Raw genomic sequence first — 18,460 nt, 5'->3', positions numbered from 1 at the left:
AACAAGTATTGTATGTTACTTTGAATAGGAAATCATGAATACGACGAACTTACTACGTGCATTACCTATCTGACGTGATAATGAGAGTGGTAACATTTCAAGTATGTCATTTATTGCAATAAATGTGAGCTTACAAGCCTTAAGGACAGTCTTATCTGTGATGAGGTGTTCCCTGATATTTTTATTATCGTGGTATTACTCTACATCTTGAGTTATTGCGATACAGAGCAGTGTTTTCTAGTGGTGACTTGTTGGAACCATTTTCAATAGTCAAACGACTGTATCAAGGAGCGATTAGAGGACCTGCTAGACAGCTGTGTTATGTGGGTTGCACGTGAATCAGGCGAAATACAATCCAGGTCGTTCGGATACTTTTGAGCATGACCGTACATCTAAAACTGTGTATTGATTCAAAGTAAAGAATATAAAAACGTTTTTACATTGGAAGTATCACTCTCTAATTGTATAAAACCTCAGTAAAGGTCTATTATTAACAGACTTTGTAAAACTTATAACGAGAGAGAAAACTGTAAACAATGAAGAACTGAACAACAATGATTACTGCAGTGCACCTCCAGAATGGCATTTGAGTCCATCACAGGATGAGTTCCACTAATACTGGTTCTTTGGAAACTTCAGAAAATATCTTGTGGGAATATTTGTTTCTTACTGTGGACAACGATTTCTTCGGCTTCATCTTCAACATATCATTCAATTAAAAACCAGATCCTTGATTTCTTCAAAACTGTAACCAGAATAATACTGAATGGTTTTTGTCCACCCTTCATTTCTAAGTCTAGTACTACAGCAATTGCAGCCAACTTTGAATCCGATTCGGATACAAATGCATATTCAGTAAGAGAGAGTTCAAGGATGTAACGTGCCAATGTGAGAACTGGTAGCGTTGCTTTGGAACACCTTCCATATCTAATAAGAAATCTGTATGAGAGTAGGATGCCCAATTGAAATCCTACATTATTCAAGATATTTATTTCCATCCTTATGAGTTCATTCTTGTCAGCTATATCACATACATATGACGTTTCATAGAGCATTGGGGTCATTCATTCACCACATTTGCTGGCAAAAAAGATGGCAGCTGCACCAACTAATTGTAAGGTTTCGTTGGATACAGTAACCTTTCACAAATATAAATCTGTAAGGTTAGCAGCAAAGTGTAATGTTTCATGGTTAAGCTCAAAATTCTCTTGTGTTTCCACCACCCAGTCGACAAGCTTAGTGTTTATACTGGTTGGCCTCTCCATGTAGTTACCAATTACAAACTTTGCTTCTCTTTCTTTGAGGTAACTGAATATATCTATAGCATATTCTGAAACATGGACTGAGTCACCCATATTTTCTGCATGAAAGTTTTCAACACCAGGTGGAGGCTGTCGTGCTTTATTCGTTTGCTCATCCTTTGAAGTTAGTTTTTTACTGGACGATCCAAGTTCTTCCACAGCTATCGAATATAGCTCATTGTCAGTCGCATCTGGCGATTTCACATGAACGAAAGTTAGAACTTCTGTTTTGTCACATATGGGTTTCCAATATGAGCTTTGGTGTACCTTTTCAGGTTTTATGTTTGCTTTCGCCATTTGCACTTTTGGAGGGAATGTTGGAATATTATCCCTGACAGTTTTTTTTTGTGTGGCACAGCAGCCTTATTCCTATTTTCTGACTTTTTAAGGTTTTTCTTAGCAACATGATTAATCGTTTGCATAATCTTTTTTGAGTGTTTTTATTTGTTGCAATTTTCTTTGATAGATCAAACACTGATCTTTTAGGCAACTATTTCATCGGAGAAACATCTTTTCGCTTTGAAATTTCGTCAATCAGTTTCACATCAGAGTTCTCTTTCGTGCGTTTACTAACTGTTCTTTTCGACATTGATGTATCACCAAGAGATTTTTTTGATGCTGTCTTTTGTGCCGCATTAAACATGCAGACGTTACGCACACGAAAAATACGATGGAGAAGTCAGGATAGAAGCTATTCCCAGTGATGCTTGTGCTTCCTGCGGCACTACAGCACAGAACTAATTAGAAGTGGTACACAGAAATACTACTCCAGGAAACTCAGTCTGCAACCCTATGGAAATTCTGAACAGTTTTCGAAATTCCGATTACTGTTAAGATCACATGCAATTGGTTGAACCTTGGTCACTCAGCTAAGGGGAGAGACGCTCAGACGCGTATACCACTGCACTCCAAGCTCCTAGCTCCGTGCTGAGTAGGGTCTGTCTTACGTCACTACAATCAGAATATTTGTCACATTTTATTCCAAGTCACTCACAGTTTTCAAGTGAAAAATCGGCACCTCTTCACCGAAGATCACGTGCTCTGGAGCACACATCGCCTTGTATCACGCCCAGGGGATAAAACTTCCTAAAAACAACTGGTCTTTCTCATTTAGAATGCTGAACAAAATCACATAAACATAGGGACGAGAGTCAGATATTTTATGAGTGCATCCCTAAGCCCCGCGTACCCGTTTTTCTCACAGTGTCTGTACTTTTCCTTCTCACACTACCTGCTATAGACGGAATCGTTCCATGTTCATCATTTCACGGGTAGGGGAAGCACTCACACAACGGGATTCTCTTGCTTCTCCAGCTGACACCAATGTTTATCATTTAACAGGTTGGGGAGACACTCGATGAGATCCAACTTTCTCTGGTAAGATCCCAATATATTCTGTTAATGGACGTCTGTAAATCTGGTCTGACTGATCGCAACTAATATTATCAAAATGATCGACGTACTCATGTACTGGCACTTTGGTCATGTAGCTTCATGGAATGCAATGAAGTGTACTGACGTAACGTTTACCGCTCATTTCAGATGCTTGGCTCACTGCACATGAAATCAAATATTCAAACAGACTGTCAGAAGTTTACACGAGTGGCACATTTCTTGCAACTAGAATCAATCGCTTCTAGGGGCATTACAAGTTATTTTCACGAGAATATGCGTGAACAACCGTGACGCGGGTGTTCCAAGATTTGGCGGTACGATACAAAAACAAAAGTATCTCCGCTCGTGAAATTTGTTCAAACCGATTATACGTCCCTCTCTCTCTCTTTTAGGATTTTCAGATGAATCACTGTCTAGTATACTTTACGTTTCCCATTACCATCGCAATTTGGTTCATTGTTGTTCTCGTCACATAACACACGACTTGGGAATTATCACTTCCAAATAAATAACCGATACTTAACCGTCAACACTGACGTGAAATACGTAACTTTTGTGGTTAGAATTTTAATTATTTGGACAAAATACTGTAAATTGTGTTCTGCAGCTGTGGCATCGAGGCTGCATGATACACGCACATCTACATCTACATCATACTCCGCAAGCCACCTCATGGTGCGTGGCAGAGGGTACTTTTTGTAACACAAACAGAGCTCTCCAACCCCATTCCCCTCGCGAATAGCGCTTGGGAAGAATGATTGTCGGTAATCCTCTGTGTCGGCTCTAATTTCTCGAATTTTCTCCTCATGGTCATGACGCGAGACGTATGTAGGGGGAAGTACTCTACTGACCATTAAAATTGCTACACCAAGAAGAAATGTGGATGATAAACGGGTATTCTTTGGACAAATATATTACACTAGAGCTGACATGTGATTACATTTTCACGCAATTTGGGTGCATACATCCTGAGAAATCAGTACCCAGAACAACCACATCTGGCCGTAATAACGGCCTTGATATGCGTGGGCATCGAGTCAACCAGAGCTTGGATGGCGTGTACAGATACAGCTGCCCATGCAGTTTCAACACCATACCACAGTTCATCGAGAATAGTGACTGGCGTATTGTGACGAGCCAGTTGCTCGGCCACCATTGACCAGACGTTTGCAATTGGTGAGAGATCTGGAGAATGTGCTGGCCAGGGAAGCAGTCAAACATTTTCTGTATCCAGAAAGGCCCGTACAGGACCTGCAATATGCAGTAGTGCATTATCCTGCTGAAATGTATGGTTTCGCAGGGATCGAATAAAGGGTAGAGTGACGGGTCATAACAAAAAAATGGCTCTGAGCACTATGAGACTTAACATCTGTGGTCATCAGTCCCCTAGAACTTAGAACTAATTAAACCTAAGTAACCTAAGAACATCACACATATCCATGCCCGAGGCAGGATTCGAACCTGCGACCGTAGCAGTCACGCGGTTCCAAACTGAAGCGCCTAGAACCGCACGGCCACACCGGCCGGCGGGTCATAACACATCTGAAATGTAACGTCCACTGTTCAGAGTGCCGTCAATGCGAACAAGAGGTCACCGAGACGTATAACCAATGGCACCTAAGACCATCACGCCGCATGATACGCCAGTATGGCGATGTCGAATACACGCTTCCAATGTGCGTTCACCTCGATGTCGCCAAACACGGATGCCACCATCGTGATGCTGTAAACAGAACCTGGATTCATCCGAAAAAATGATGTTTTGCCATTCGCGCACCCAGGTTCGGCGTTGAGCACACCATCGCAGGCGCTCCTGTCTGTGATGCAGCATCAAGAGTAACCGTAGCCCTGGTCTCCGAGCTGATAGTCCATGCCGCTGCAAACGTCGTCGAAATCTTCGTGCAGATGGTTGTTGTCTTGCAAACGTCCCCATCTATTGATTCAGGGATCGAGACGCGGCTGCATGATCCGTTACAGCCATGCGGATAGGATGCCTATCATCTCGACTGCTAGTGATACGAGACCGTTGGGATCCAGCACTGCGTTCCGTATTACCCTCCTGAAGCCACTGATTCCATATTGTGCTAACAGTCATTGGATCTCGACCAACGCGAGCAGCAATGTCGCGTTTCGATAAACCGCAATTGCGATAGGCTACAATCCGAGCTTTATCAAAGTCGGAAACGTGATGGTACGCATTTCTCCTCCTTAGACGAGGCATCACAACAACGTTTCACCATGCAACGCTGGTCAACTGCTGTTTGTGCATGGGAAATCGGTTGGGAACTTTCCTCATGTGTTCACATTGTAGGTGTCGTCACCGGCGCCAACCTTTTGTGAATGCTCTGAAAAGCTAATCATTTGCATATCACAGCATCTTTTTCCTGTCGGTTAAATTTCGCATCTGTAGCACGTCATCTTCGTGGTGGATCAATTTTAATGGCCAGTAGTAGTGTAAATAGTACCCAACTTTGAATCGGAATCGGGTGATTTATCATAGTACTGGCCAACATCATGATGTAGTTGTAATTTTGTAAAGAAACTTCTAGTTAAAATTTACCATTGACGTGTTTACGGTTATTTCACTTTCTGACGAGATGCGTTCCTTTGACAACTGTCGTAACGTTGTCACATTGTAAATTGTGTAAATGCGTGTATTTCTGTGATAAGATTGCAACATTAAACCAAAAATATTTACAGCTTACACAGTTGTTGCTCTGTCCTCAAAACCTTACACTGTGAATCTGAGTCTGGAATCTGCTTTTCCCATTATTTGGCTTACACTGCAGCGCCAAAGAAACTGGTATAGGTATGTATGTTCAAATACAGACATATATAAATCGGCAGGAAACGGCGCTGCGGTCGGTAACGCCTATATAAGACAACAAGAGTCTGGCGCAGTTGTTAGATCGGTTACTACTGCCACAATGGCAGGTTATCAAGATTTAAGTGAGTTTGAAAGTGTTGTTGTAGTGGGGGCATGAGCGATTGGACACAGCATCTCCGAGGTAGCGATGAAGTGGGGATTTTCCTACACGACCATTTCACGAGTGTACCGTGAATATCAGGAATCCGGTAAAACATCAAATCTATGACATCGCTGCGACCAGAAAAAGATCCTGCAAGAATGGGACCTACGAAGATTGAAGAGAATCGTTCAACATGGCAGGAGTACAACCCTTCCGCAAATTTCTGCAGATTTCAATGCTGGGCCACCAACAAGTTCCAGCGTTCGAACCACTCAATGAAACATCATCCATATGGGCTTCCTCAGCCGAAGGCCCACTCGTGTACCATTGACGACTGCACGACTCAAAGCCTTACGCCTCGTCTGGGCCCTCTAACACCGACATTGGACTGTTGGTGACTGGTCGGACGAGTCTCGTTTCAAATTGTATCGAGCGGATGGACGTGCATGAGTATGGAGACAACCTTACGAATCCATGGACATCGCATGTCAGCAGGGGACTGTTCAAGCTGGTAGAGGCTCTGTAATGGTGTCGGGCATGAGCAGTTGGTGTGATATGGGACTCCTGATACGTCTAGATAGGACTCGGACAGGTGATATGTACATAAGCATCCTGTCTGATTACCTGCATCCATTCATATCCGTTGTGCATTCCGACGGGCAATTCCCGCAAGACGCTGCGACTGCTCACACGTTCAGAATTGCTACAGAGTGGCTACAGGATCACTCTTCTGTGTTTAGACTCTTCCACTGGGCATCAAACTCCCCAGACATGAATGTTATTGAGCATATCTGGGCTGCCTTGCAACGTGCTGCTCAGAAAGGATTTGGACCCCCACGTACTCTTACGGATTTATGGACAGCCCTGCAAGATTCATAATATCAGTTCCCTTCAGCAGTACTTTAGGCACTAGGCGAGTCCATGCCACGTCATGTTGCGACAGTTCTGCGTGCTCGCAGGGGCCCTACACTATATTACGTATGTGCACCAGTGTTTTTTGGCTCTTCAGTGTATATGGTCATTCCACTAAAGGTCGCTCCGGATAGTTACTCCTAGATATTTTAAGGCAGATACGGTTTCCGGCAGTTTGTTATCAATAGTGTAGCTATACAGTAGTGGATTTCTTTTCCTATGTGCGCCGGCCGGAGTGACCAAGCGGTTCTAGGGGCTTCAGTCTGGAACCGCGCGACCGCTACGGACGCAGGTACAAATCTGCCTCGGGCATGGATGTTTGTGTCGTCCTTAGGTTCGTTAGGTTTAAGTAGTTCTAAGTTCTAGGGGACTGATGACCTCAGATGTTAAGTCCCATAGTGCTCAGAGTCATTTTTTTCCTATGTGCAATATGTTACATTTACGTACGTACAGCATCAACTGCCAGATCCTGCACCACTCATTAATTCTCTGGAGATCATTTTGCAAATCGTTACTGTCTCCTGGCATTGCTACTTTGTTACAGACTACTGCATCACCTGGGAACAGCCTTAGAGAGCATCCGACGCTTTCAACTAGATGATTTATATATATTGTAAACAGTAACGGTCCTATAACACTTCCTTGGGGTATACCGGAAATTACCTTTACATCTGTCAGTTTTGTTCAGTTAAGAGCGACGTGTCTAGTTCTGTGTGCAAGGCAGTCCAGAATCCAGTCACAAATCAGTTCCGATACTCGATAAGCTCGTATTTTTTTCACTAAACGGCAGTGCGGAACGGTGTGAAATGCCTTCCTGAAGTCAAGGAACACGGCATCAACCTGAGCGCCATTGTCTACGTCGCTGTGGATCTCATGGAGGAACAGAGTGAGCTTAGTTTCGCAGGATTCCTGTTTGCGGAATCCATGTTGATTTTTATAGAGGAGATTTTCCTTGTTCAAGAATGTCATAATTCTTGAGCATAAAACATGTACCATAATTCTACAACATATTGACGTCAACGATATAGATGTGTAATTGTGTGGATCTGTCCTGCTTCCCTTCTTGAAATCAGGAAGGACCTGTACTTTCTTCTAGTCGCTAGGTACCCTTCGTTGCTTAAGCGATCTACGATAAATCACTGCTAGAAGGGAAGCAAGTTCTTTCTTCTTTCGCATAATCTTTGCAGAATCTTATAGGTATCTCATCTGATCGTGACGCTTTTCCACTACTGAGCGAATGTAGTTATTTTTCTGTTCCGCTATTGGTTATCTCAATATCTGCCATTTTGACGTTCATTCGATGACTGAAAGGAGGAACCGTGTTACTAGCTTCTTCGGCGAATCAATTTTGGAAGACCAATTCAGTGTTTCGGCCTTCTCTCTGTCGTATTTCGTTTCGGTGCCAGTGTGGTCACTGAGTGAATGAATAGACGATTTTGGCCTACTTACTGATTTTACATACGATCAAAACCTCTTAGTGTTTTTACTCAGATCAGCTGACGTCGTTTTACTTTCAAAGTCACTCTTTATTCACATGAAGTGCTGAGTGCTATTGACAAGGGATTTCAGATCGATTCCATATTCCTGGATTTCCGGAAGGCTTTTGACACGGTGCTACACAAGCGCCTCGTAGTGAAATTGCGTGCTTATGGAATATCGTCTCAGTTATGTGACTGGATTTGCGATTTCCTGTCAGAGAGGTCACCGTTCGTTGTAATTGACGGAAAGTCATCGAGTAAAGCAGAAATGATTTTAGGCGTTCCCCGAGGTAGTGTTATAGGCCCTTTGCTGTTCCTGATCTATATAAACGATTTGGGAACAATCTGAGCAGCCGTCTTCGGTTGTTCACAGAGGACGCTGTCGTTTATCGACAAATAAAGTCATCAGAAGATCAAAACAAACTGCAAAACGATTTAGAAAAAATATCTGAATGGTGCGAAAAGTGGCAGTTGACCTTAAATAACGAAAAGTGTGAGGTCATTCACATGAGTGCTAAAAGGGACTCGTTAAACTTCGGTTACATGATAAATCTGTCTAATCTAAAAGCCGTAAATTCAACTAAATACCCAGGTATTACAGTTACGAAAAACTTAAACTGGAAGGAACACATAGTAAATGTCGTGGGGAAGGTTAACCAAAGGCGGTGTTTTATTGGGAGGACACTTAGAAAATGTAACAGACCTACTAAAGAGACTGCCTACACTACCCTTGTCCGTCCTCTTTTAGAATACTGCTGCACGGTGTGGGATCCTTACCAGATAGGACTGACAGAGTACATCGAAAAAGTTGAAAGAAAGGCAGCACGTTTTGTATTACCACGAAATATGGGAGAGAGTGTCACAGAAATGATACAGGATTTGGGCTGGAAATCATTAAAAGAAAGGCGTTTTTTGTTGCGACGGGATCTTCTCACGAAATTCCAATCACCAGCTTTCTCATCCGAATGCGAAAACATTTTGTTGTCGCCGACCTACATAGGGAGAAACGATTACCACGATAAGATAAGGGAAATCAGATCTCGTACGGAAAGAAACAGGTGTTCATTCTTTCCGCGCGCTATACGAGATGGAATAATAGAGAATTGTGAAGGTGGTTCGATGAACCCTCTGCCAGGCACTTAAATGTTATTTGCAGAGTATCCATGTTGATACAGATGTAGATGAACACTTCTCTCATTGCTCTCCTTACGGTCATTTTCACTTCTGTTCCGGCGAAACAACAAGCGCCGGCACGAAGATCAAGAACGATAGAGCAGAGCGGGCTGTGAGACGACGTCAGCCAATAGCACGCAGACTAGGACGTCACCGCGACAGGAGCGGTCTCTATACGAAGACAATAAAAGCGACGCGCCGCCTAGCCTCAGCTGCGCTACGTAAGGTGTCAGGCAAATTCAATACATTCCATGAAAACCCTGACATGATAAGCAAATCCAGTAGTATGTCACATAGCTCCGAATAAATCGTGACATTAAATTAACCAAAGTAATACGAGTAACGAGTGAGCAAATGGAATACCACAGACTAACACAAGAATGCCTAAATGCATGTCATACCTTCCCACCGTGAGACAGACGCAGTTCCGAGGGGAGAAACGAGAACAGAAGCCGAGAGCAGAACCGTGTTAAGCGAGAAGGCCCTACGATAAGGGACGGACACCCACGTCACCAGCTAACCGCTACGACCACACCACCCACAAGTTTTTAGCGTGAGACTTTTTCGCGTCTCTGTTACGTTAGGACCATCCCCCAGCCCATGTTAAAAGATAGAGCTCTCCACAAGAACAGTATAGATCTTACGATAACGCTAAAAGGACCACACCACCCACAAGTTTTTAGCGTGAGACTTTTTCGCGTCTCTGTTACGTTAGGACCACCCCCCAGCCCATGTTAAAAGATAGAGCTCTCCACAAGAACAGTATAGATCTTACGATAACGCTAAAAGGACCACACCAGCTGCAAGTTTTAGCGTGAGACTTTTTCGCGTCTCTGTTACGTTGCAAACTTTAAAAACATTGCCCCACAGCGAAAAGTATAACGTTTCTCATTGGATAGACAGAATTTTTGTAGGCGGAGCTTAAGGTTAACATTGAGACCCTGATTGGTCAGATGAAAACACAGCCAGATAGTATTTTTTTTTTTAACCAACTTCGGTAAATTGTAGTAACGAGAAGTTAGGAGAGAGTTACTTCCGAGAGGGCGAGTTGTATGGAGCTGCGCCGCCCGCCGCCCTCTGACGCTGCGTAACCAACGACAAGATAATGAACGCACGCGATGCCGAAATTTTGAACGCATAAGCCTTCACTCAAAACTGCAGAAGTCTCATCTGTTACATCCCCTTTTTACGTAATACTAGTGTCGATCGTCAATGGAAGCTTCACATTTGCTACGTAAGTTAAAATCTGAAACGCGATGATTTTTCTGTTATATAATTACTGAGAAGCCACATCAGCCACTGTAATTTACGACAAGTTAGATAAGTAATAAAGATAATTGAGGGTCACTGTAGACCATTTTGATAGTTTTCTCTTTTGCGAAACTTAATTTAAACCTAGATTACAGATGTGATATGGCATAGGTCATCCTTCGATCCATTGTAGAACTTGGAAACCCATTCAGGGAATATTCGTTCACATTTTTGTTGAACGCAGTTGGTTTTTATCATCCTGTATTAAAACATTTCCTTCTATCAATAGTGCAATTTATAAACAATGTTTTGTGAGTAGAATAAAATTTCCAATGGTAAACTTAACTACTTTTTCGACGTTATTTTATCAGCTAACTAAAAATAGGAAAGCCTTGAACCCCTTCCACTAAATTTAGTTAGTATTAAGATTCTTTTACAGGGAGTGCAGTGGAGCTGACGCTGAAATCATTAAGTATTTGGTTATATCATCGCTAGTCTCACTGAACTCTTCTGAATTCTACATGTCATGTGTGGTCTGACGTCTCCTTACCAGCAACAGGTCCCAGGTTCAAACTAGTCAATTCCCTAAAAAACACGCTCAGAGCGTCGTTGTGCGAAAGTGGTAGGGAGACACGACTTAGAACAACAGAAACCACGCAGAATGTTAGAACTAGAAGAGAGGACTAGAAGAGTCGCACTAGTAGAGCTTCTCTAGAAGAGCCGTGGCTTGTGATCAATTACTTGCATGGACATTGCATATTTCGAAGGACCCTGATTACTTACATGTCGCCCACTGCTTGCGACAACTCGTTGTAAATACAAAGTTAAGTACTGTCAATTCAGTTACTGTAATAAACTCCATTGATATGATGTTGTATAACTATCCGAGAAAACAGCTTCCTAGGACCCCTGTAAGTAGGTTGTCTAGGTTTTTATGTTGGTAACGTCACGTGGCGCTCTGGCTGTGCTGTGTGTAGTCTGTGGCTGGTTGGCATTGTGTCTAACTTTTGAAGATTTTGTTCCATTGTGTCTAAATTTTGAAGCTTTTGTCCCATTTGTTGGATTAATTGACTAGAAGAAGGGATTGGTTGGTAGGACATGTTCTGAAACATCGAGGGATCACCAATTTAGTATTGGAGGGCATCGTGGAGGGTAAAAATCGTAGAGGGATACCAAGAGATGAATACACTAAGCAGATTCAGAAGGATGTAGGCTGCAATAGGTACTGGGAGATGAAGAAGCTTGCACAGGATAGAGTAGCATGGAGAGCTGCATCAAACCAGTCTCAGGACTGAAGACCACAACAACAACAACAACAACTATTGTAATAATAATGCACTGGCGTCTGAAACATGTTCCTCAGTGCTATTCGGCAGTGCCTTTGAACCGGCAATATTCGCATTTTGAAAAGCAGAAAATGTGTCTTGACTTATTTCAGAGAACGATGAGGACGCAAAACCTGAATCTGCAGTATTTGCAAGATTGTGTCCTGTCATTTCGGAATCCTGAGGCGAGCTGTTGGCGACCGTTCGATCGATAATGCTTCCCTGTTCACTAATTGTTTCACTGTCTACACCATTATTTGCCGCCCACTCCATTTCCCTATGCACCAACATAAAAACGTAAACAGCTTACTTACAAAGGAAGGACAACACTACTTCTTCAAGACTGCATGGAAATCCACTACTTCCATGTGCATTTTCTTTTACTGCCCAGACTTTGAGAAAAAAAAGAAAACTGTAATTACTATTATGATGAATGATCAGGACCGTCTTTATGAAAAGAATTTTTGCTTTTGACCAACATTGCATCAATAAGTGAGTACATTTGATATCTTTGTTATTGTAATTATGAAAAATTTTATAAAATCATTATTGGCCACCGCCCAAAACTATTTGTAAAATTTTTTGTGGGGAGCATGGGGGCTATGTAAGTAGGCTGTTTAGGTTTTTATGTTGGTAACGTCACGTAGCGCTCTGTATGAAAATCACTGGCTGTGCTGTATGCAGTCTGTGGCTGGTTGGCATTGTTGGAATATTCGCTATTGTAGTGTTGGGCAGTTGGATGTGAACAGCGCGTAGCGTTGCGCAGTTGGAGGTGAGCCGCCAGCAGTGGTGGATGTGGGGAGAGAGATGGCAGAATTTTGAGAGCGGACGATCTGGACCTGTTTCCATCAGAAAGAGTATTTTGTAATGCTGTATATCATGAACTATATATATATATATTATATATACTTTTGAATATTATTAAGGTAAATATATTGTTTGTTCTGTATCAAAATCTTTCATTTTCTAACTATGCCTATCAGCAGTTAGTGCCTTCAGTAGTTAGAATCTTTTATTTAACTGGCGGTATTGGCGCTCGCTGTATTGCAGTAGTTCGAGTAACGAAGATTTTTGTGAGGTTCAAATGGTTCAAAGGGCTCTGAGCACTATGGGACTCAACTGCTGTGGTCATCAGTCCCCTAGAACTTAGAACTACTTAAACCTAACTAACCTAAGGATATGACACACACCCATGCCCGAGGCAGGATTCGAACCTGCGACCGTAGCAGCAGCGCGGCTCCGGACTGGAGCGCCTAGAACCGCACGGCCACCGCGGCCGGCTTTTTGTGAGGTAATTGATTCATGGAAGGTATATGTTATTGTTAATCGGGGCCATTCTTTAGTAGGGATTATTTAAAGTGAAATTGCGTTGCACTAAAAGTATTGTGTGTCAGTTTAGTGTTGAATAGAATAAGTAAAGAGAGAAATGTCTGAGTACGTTCAGTTTTGCTCAGCTGTTTGAAAGCCAAACAACGTAAGAGGTTTATCAGCACAGTTGTTTATAATTTTTCTAAGGGGACGTTTCAGCCTGTATTACACCACTGGGAAGGATCCCTCAACTGCATTCAACTTTTCTTTTTCAGCTAAGCCACGACTCTCTGTAATCGCGTTCTCTACTCACCAGTGACGACTATGGACCAAATGTGGCATCACGTATCGATTCCTCCCCACAGGTGCCGTAACGTTGGTAATGGAATTGCAAGTTCCTGTTCGATGCCAGTAGCTGTGACACGGGATCTGGCGGACACCATGGGAAACGTCAGCTGAGCCACACCTCCAACGGTTCTGTTCTACTAGCGCCCTCTGCCGTCCAAAAAAACACAGTGTGATCAAAAGTATCCGGACACCCCTAAAAAACATTTTTCATATTAAGTGCATTGTGCTGCCACCTACTGCCAGGTACTCCATATCACCGGCCTCAGTAGTCATTAGACATCGCGAGAGAGCAGAATGGGGAGCTCCGCTGAACTCACGGTTTTCGAACGTGGTCAGGTGATTGGGTGTCATTTGTGTCATACGTCTGTACGCGAGATTTCCACAGTCCTAAACATCCCTATGTCCACGGTTTCCTATGTGACAGTGAAGTGGAAACGTGAAGGGACACGTATAGCACAAAAGAACACAGGCGGACCTCGTCTGTTGTCTGACAGAGACTGCCAACAGTTGAAGAGGGTCGTAATGTGTAATAGGCAGACATCTATCCAGACCATCACACAGGAATTCCAACCTGCATCAGGCTCCACTACAAGTACTATGCGAGTTAGGCGGGAGGTGAGAAAACTTGGATTTCATGGTCGTGCGGCTGATCATAAGCCACACATTACGCCGGTAAATGCCAAGCGACGCATCGCTTGGTGTAAGGAGCATTAACATTGGACGATTGAACTGTGGGAAAACGTTGTGTGGAGTGACGAATCGCGGTACACAATGTGTCGATCCGATGGCAGGGTGTGGGTATGGCGAAGGTCCGGTGAACGTCATCTGCCAGCGTGTGTAGAGCCAACAGCAAAATTCGGAGGTGGTGGTGCTATGGTGTGGTCGGGTTTTTCATGGAGGGGCTTGCACCCCTTGTTGTTTTGCGTGGCACTGTCACAGCACGGGCCTACATTAATGTTTTAATTACCTTCTTATTTCCCGCTGTTGAAGAGCAATTCGGGGAAGGCGATTGCATATTTCAACACGATCGAGCACCAGTTCATAATGCACGGCCCCTGGCGGAGTGGTTACGCGACAATAACATCCCTGTAATGGACTAGCCTGCACGGAGTTCTGACCTGAATCCTACAGAACATCTTTGGAAAGTTTTGGAACGCCGACTTTCTACCAGGCCTCACCGACCGACATCGATACCTCTCCTCAGTGCAGCACTCAGTGAAGAATGAGCTGTCATTCCCCAAGGAACCTTCCGGCGCTTGATTGAACGTATGCCTGCGAAAGTGAAAGCTGTCATCAAGGCTTAGGGTGGGCCAACACCATACAGAATTCCAGTATTACAGATGGAGGGCGCCATGAAGTTGTAAGTCATTTTCAGCCAGGTGTCCGGATACTTTTGATCACATAGTGTAGCACGGCCGGCGGCAGCAATTCAGCTCATTTGCACTTAGAGCAACTGTGCTACGACACCTTCGTTCGTGCATCATCCTTGTTGATATAACGATAACTGGAGTCTGTTTCTTGCTGCTTCACTGTAATGAGCCTTCTTATGTTTGGAGAAATACAAGTTAAGTAAATCTGTTGTTTACTGTGTTAATTTGCTCGCTGAGCATTTCTTCTCCTGTCCGGCTTTCCTACGACGACAGTTACTGCACCACGCTGTAGGCCACCTCTCCTTCCTGCTGCGTACGAAGTCGCACACAGTATGGGATATGCGGGATGGGAAGCGATACTACAATATGCTTACAAACTAACAATTTATATAATCACCTATGGTGTGTGTGTGTGTGTATGAAGTTACGTTGTTATCGGCACATGTCATCTGGGTGATTCACGATTTTTGTCAGCCAGCCTACATACAGGGCTATTACAAATGATTGAAGCGATTTCATAAATTCACTGTAGCTCCATTCATTGACATATGGTCACGACACACTACATATACGTAGGAAAACTCATAAAGTTTTGTTCGGCTGAAGCCGCACTTCAGGTTTCTACCGCCAGAGCGCTCGAGAGCGCAGTGAGACAAAATGGCAACAGGAGCCGAGAAAGCGTATGTCGTGCTTGAAATGCACTCACATCAGTCAGTCATAACAGTGCAACGACACTTCAGGACGAAGTTCAACAAAGATCCACCAACTGCTAACTCCATTCGGCGATGGTATGCGCAGTTTAAAGCTTCTGGATGCCTCTGTAAGGGGAAATCAACGGGTCGGCCTGCAGTGAGCGAAGAAACGGTTGAACGCGTGCGGGCAAGTTTCACGCGTAGCCCGCGGAAGTCGACGAATAAAGCAAGCAGGGAGCTAAACGTACCACAGGATGGTGCTCCACCGCACTTCCATCATGATATTCAGCATTTCTTAAACAGGAGATTGGAAAACCGATGGATCGGTCGTGGTGGAGATCATGATCAGCAATTCATGTCATGGCCTCCACGATCTCCCGACTTAACCCTATGCAATTTCTTTCTGTGGGGTTATGTGAAAGATTCAGAGTTTAAACCTCCTCTACCAAGAAACGTGCCAGAACTGCGAGCTCGCATCAATGATGCTTTCGAACTCATTGATGGGGACATGCTGCGCCGAGTGTGAGAGGAACTTGATTATCGGCTTCATGTCTGCCGAATCACTAAAGGGGCACATATCGAACATTTGTGAATGCCTAAAAAAACTTTTTGAGTTTTTTTGTGTGTGTGCAAAGCATTGTGAAAATATCTCAAATAATAAAGTTATTGTAGAGCTATGAAATCGCTTCAATCATTTGTAATAACCCTGTAGTGTGTTATGTGCTCCCAATGCCATAACGTTTACATCCTCGGTGTATATCAAACACTTTATAAATGTCTTAATCTGTGGCTAAGGGTTTGAGACGAACTCCACATTCATAATTTTCAAGACTGCTTCCAAAATTTCAAACAATCCGATTTTTTTTTCAATTTCTGATAAGCAGCTTAAAATATGGTACACTACTGGCCATTAAAATTGCTACACCAAGAAGAAATGCAGATAATAAACGGGTATTCATTGGACAGATATATTATACTAGACCTGACGTGTGATTACATTTTCACGCAATTCGGGATCATAGATTCTCAGATATTAGTACCCAGAACAATCACCTCTGGCCGTAATAACGGCCTTGATACGCCTGGGCATTGAGTCAAACAGAGATTGGATGGCATGTACAGGTACAGCTGCCCATGCAGGTTCAACACGATATCACAGTTCATCAAGAGTAGTGACTGACGTATTGTGACGAGCCAGTTGCTAAGCCACCATTGACCAGGCGTTTTTAATTGGTGAGAGATCTGGAGAATGTGCTGGCCAGGCCAGCAGTCGAAAATTTTCTGTATCCAGAAAGGCCCGTACATCACCTGCAACATGCAGTCGTGCATTATCCTGCTGAAATTTAGGGTTTCGCAGGGATCGAATGAAGGGTAGAGTCACGGGTTGTAACACATCTGAAATGTAACGTCCACTGTTCAAAGTGCCATCAATGTGAACAAGAGGTGACCGAGACGTATAACCAATGGCACCCCATACCATCACGCAGGGTGATACGCCAGTATGGCGATGAAGAATACACGCTTCCAATGTTGCGTTCACCTCGATGTCGCCAAACACGGATGCAAACATCATGATGCTGTAAACAGAACCTGGATTCATCCGAAAAACTGACGTTTTGCCATTCGTGCACCCAGGTTCATCTTTGAGTACACCATCGCAGGCGCTCCTGTCTGTGATGCAGCGTCAAGGGTAACCGCAGCCATTGTCTCCGAGCTGATAGTCCACGCTGCTGCAAACGTCGTCGAATTGTTCGTGCAGATGGTTGTTGTCTTGCAAACGTCCACATCTATTGACTCAGGGATTGAGACGTGGGTGCACGATCCATTACAGCCATGAGGATAAGATGCCTGTAATTTCGACTGGTAGTAATACGAGGGCGTTGGGATCCATCACGGCGTTCCGTATTACCCTCCTGAATCCACCGATTCCATATTCTGCTAACAGTCATTGGATCTCGACCAAAGCGAGCAGCAATGTCGCGATACGATAAACCGCAGTCGCGATAGGCTACAATCCGACCTTTATCGAAGTCGGATATGGTACGCATTTCTCCTCCTTAGACGAGGCAACACAACAACGTTTCACCAGGCAACGCCGGTCAACTGCTGTTTGTGTATGAGAAATCGGTTGGAAACTTTCCTCATTCAGCCACCGTCGCCAACCTAGTGTTAATGCTCTGAAAAGCTAATCATTTGCATATCACAGCATCTTTTTCCTGTCGGCTAAATTTCGCGTCTGTAGCACGTCATCTTCGTTGTGTAGCTATTTTAATCGCCAGTAGTGTATTTTACAGGGTAAAAATACACGTTCTTACCAATACTAGAATTTTACTAATTAGGTTTCGAATTATTAACCTCTTGTCAAGGCTACAAAAATGATACATGTACAATAAAACAGTGAAAACACAATCTTCACCAGCAGTGAAATAATCGAAAATCGTGAGCATTTTGTGGCGTAATCTTATTTCAGTTTATCCACGTGTATGAAATTCACAAAGCAGTCTCTGTTAATGATGCCGCATAAACAAAATTCATTCCCATTATCACGGTGACCCAAGCCTTACGTTATTGCGCAACACTGACATATTTAGAGCTAAGTTTCTCTTCTTCTATCATTATATCTGCCCACGGCTGTCTTCTTTTCCCATTTTTTTTCTAGTCCTACGGCAATTATTCTGGAGGTTCAATTACGCGTTCGACCATTAAGACTTGTTTCCGTGACGTGCGACATCGCTTAAGGCGAACGCCGGGATGTTTACTTTGTTAGCGACGTCTCATCTCCTTCCCCACCCTTCCTAAGCCCGAGCTCGCGTTTCGTCGTCGACGCGAAGTTAAAACATAATATCCCTCACTCCCTTTTCTGCTGCAATTTATTAAACTCATCATTAGACATCCGTCTGAATGATCACAGTAACAGCATATCCCTTAGTGGCCAATA

The 18,460-nt window shown here is 43.6% G+C and overlaps 1 pseudogene; it reads right to left on the bottom strand.

Annotated features, from left to right (window-relative positions):
• Positions 1-595: 595 nt before the first annotated feature.
• Positions 596-1,598, bottom strand: LOC126471241 (G2/mitotic-specific cyclin-B3-like; annotated as a pseudogene).
• Positions 1,599-18,460: the final 16,862 nt, after the last annotated feature.

The sequence above is a fragment of the Schistocerca serialis genome, chromosome 3, assembly GCF_023864345.2.
Source record: "Schistocerca serialis cubense isolate TAMUIC-IGC-003099 chromosome 3, iqSchSeri2.2, whole genome shotgun sequence".
NCBI lineage: Eukaryota > Metazoa > Arthropoda > Insecta > Orthoptera > Acrididae > Schistocerca > Schistocerca serialis.
This window is presented reverse-complemented; position numbering and strand designations above follow the sequence as displayed.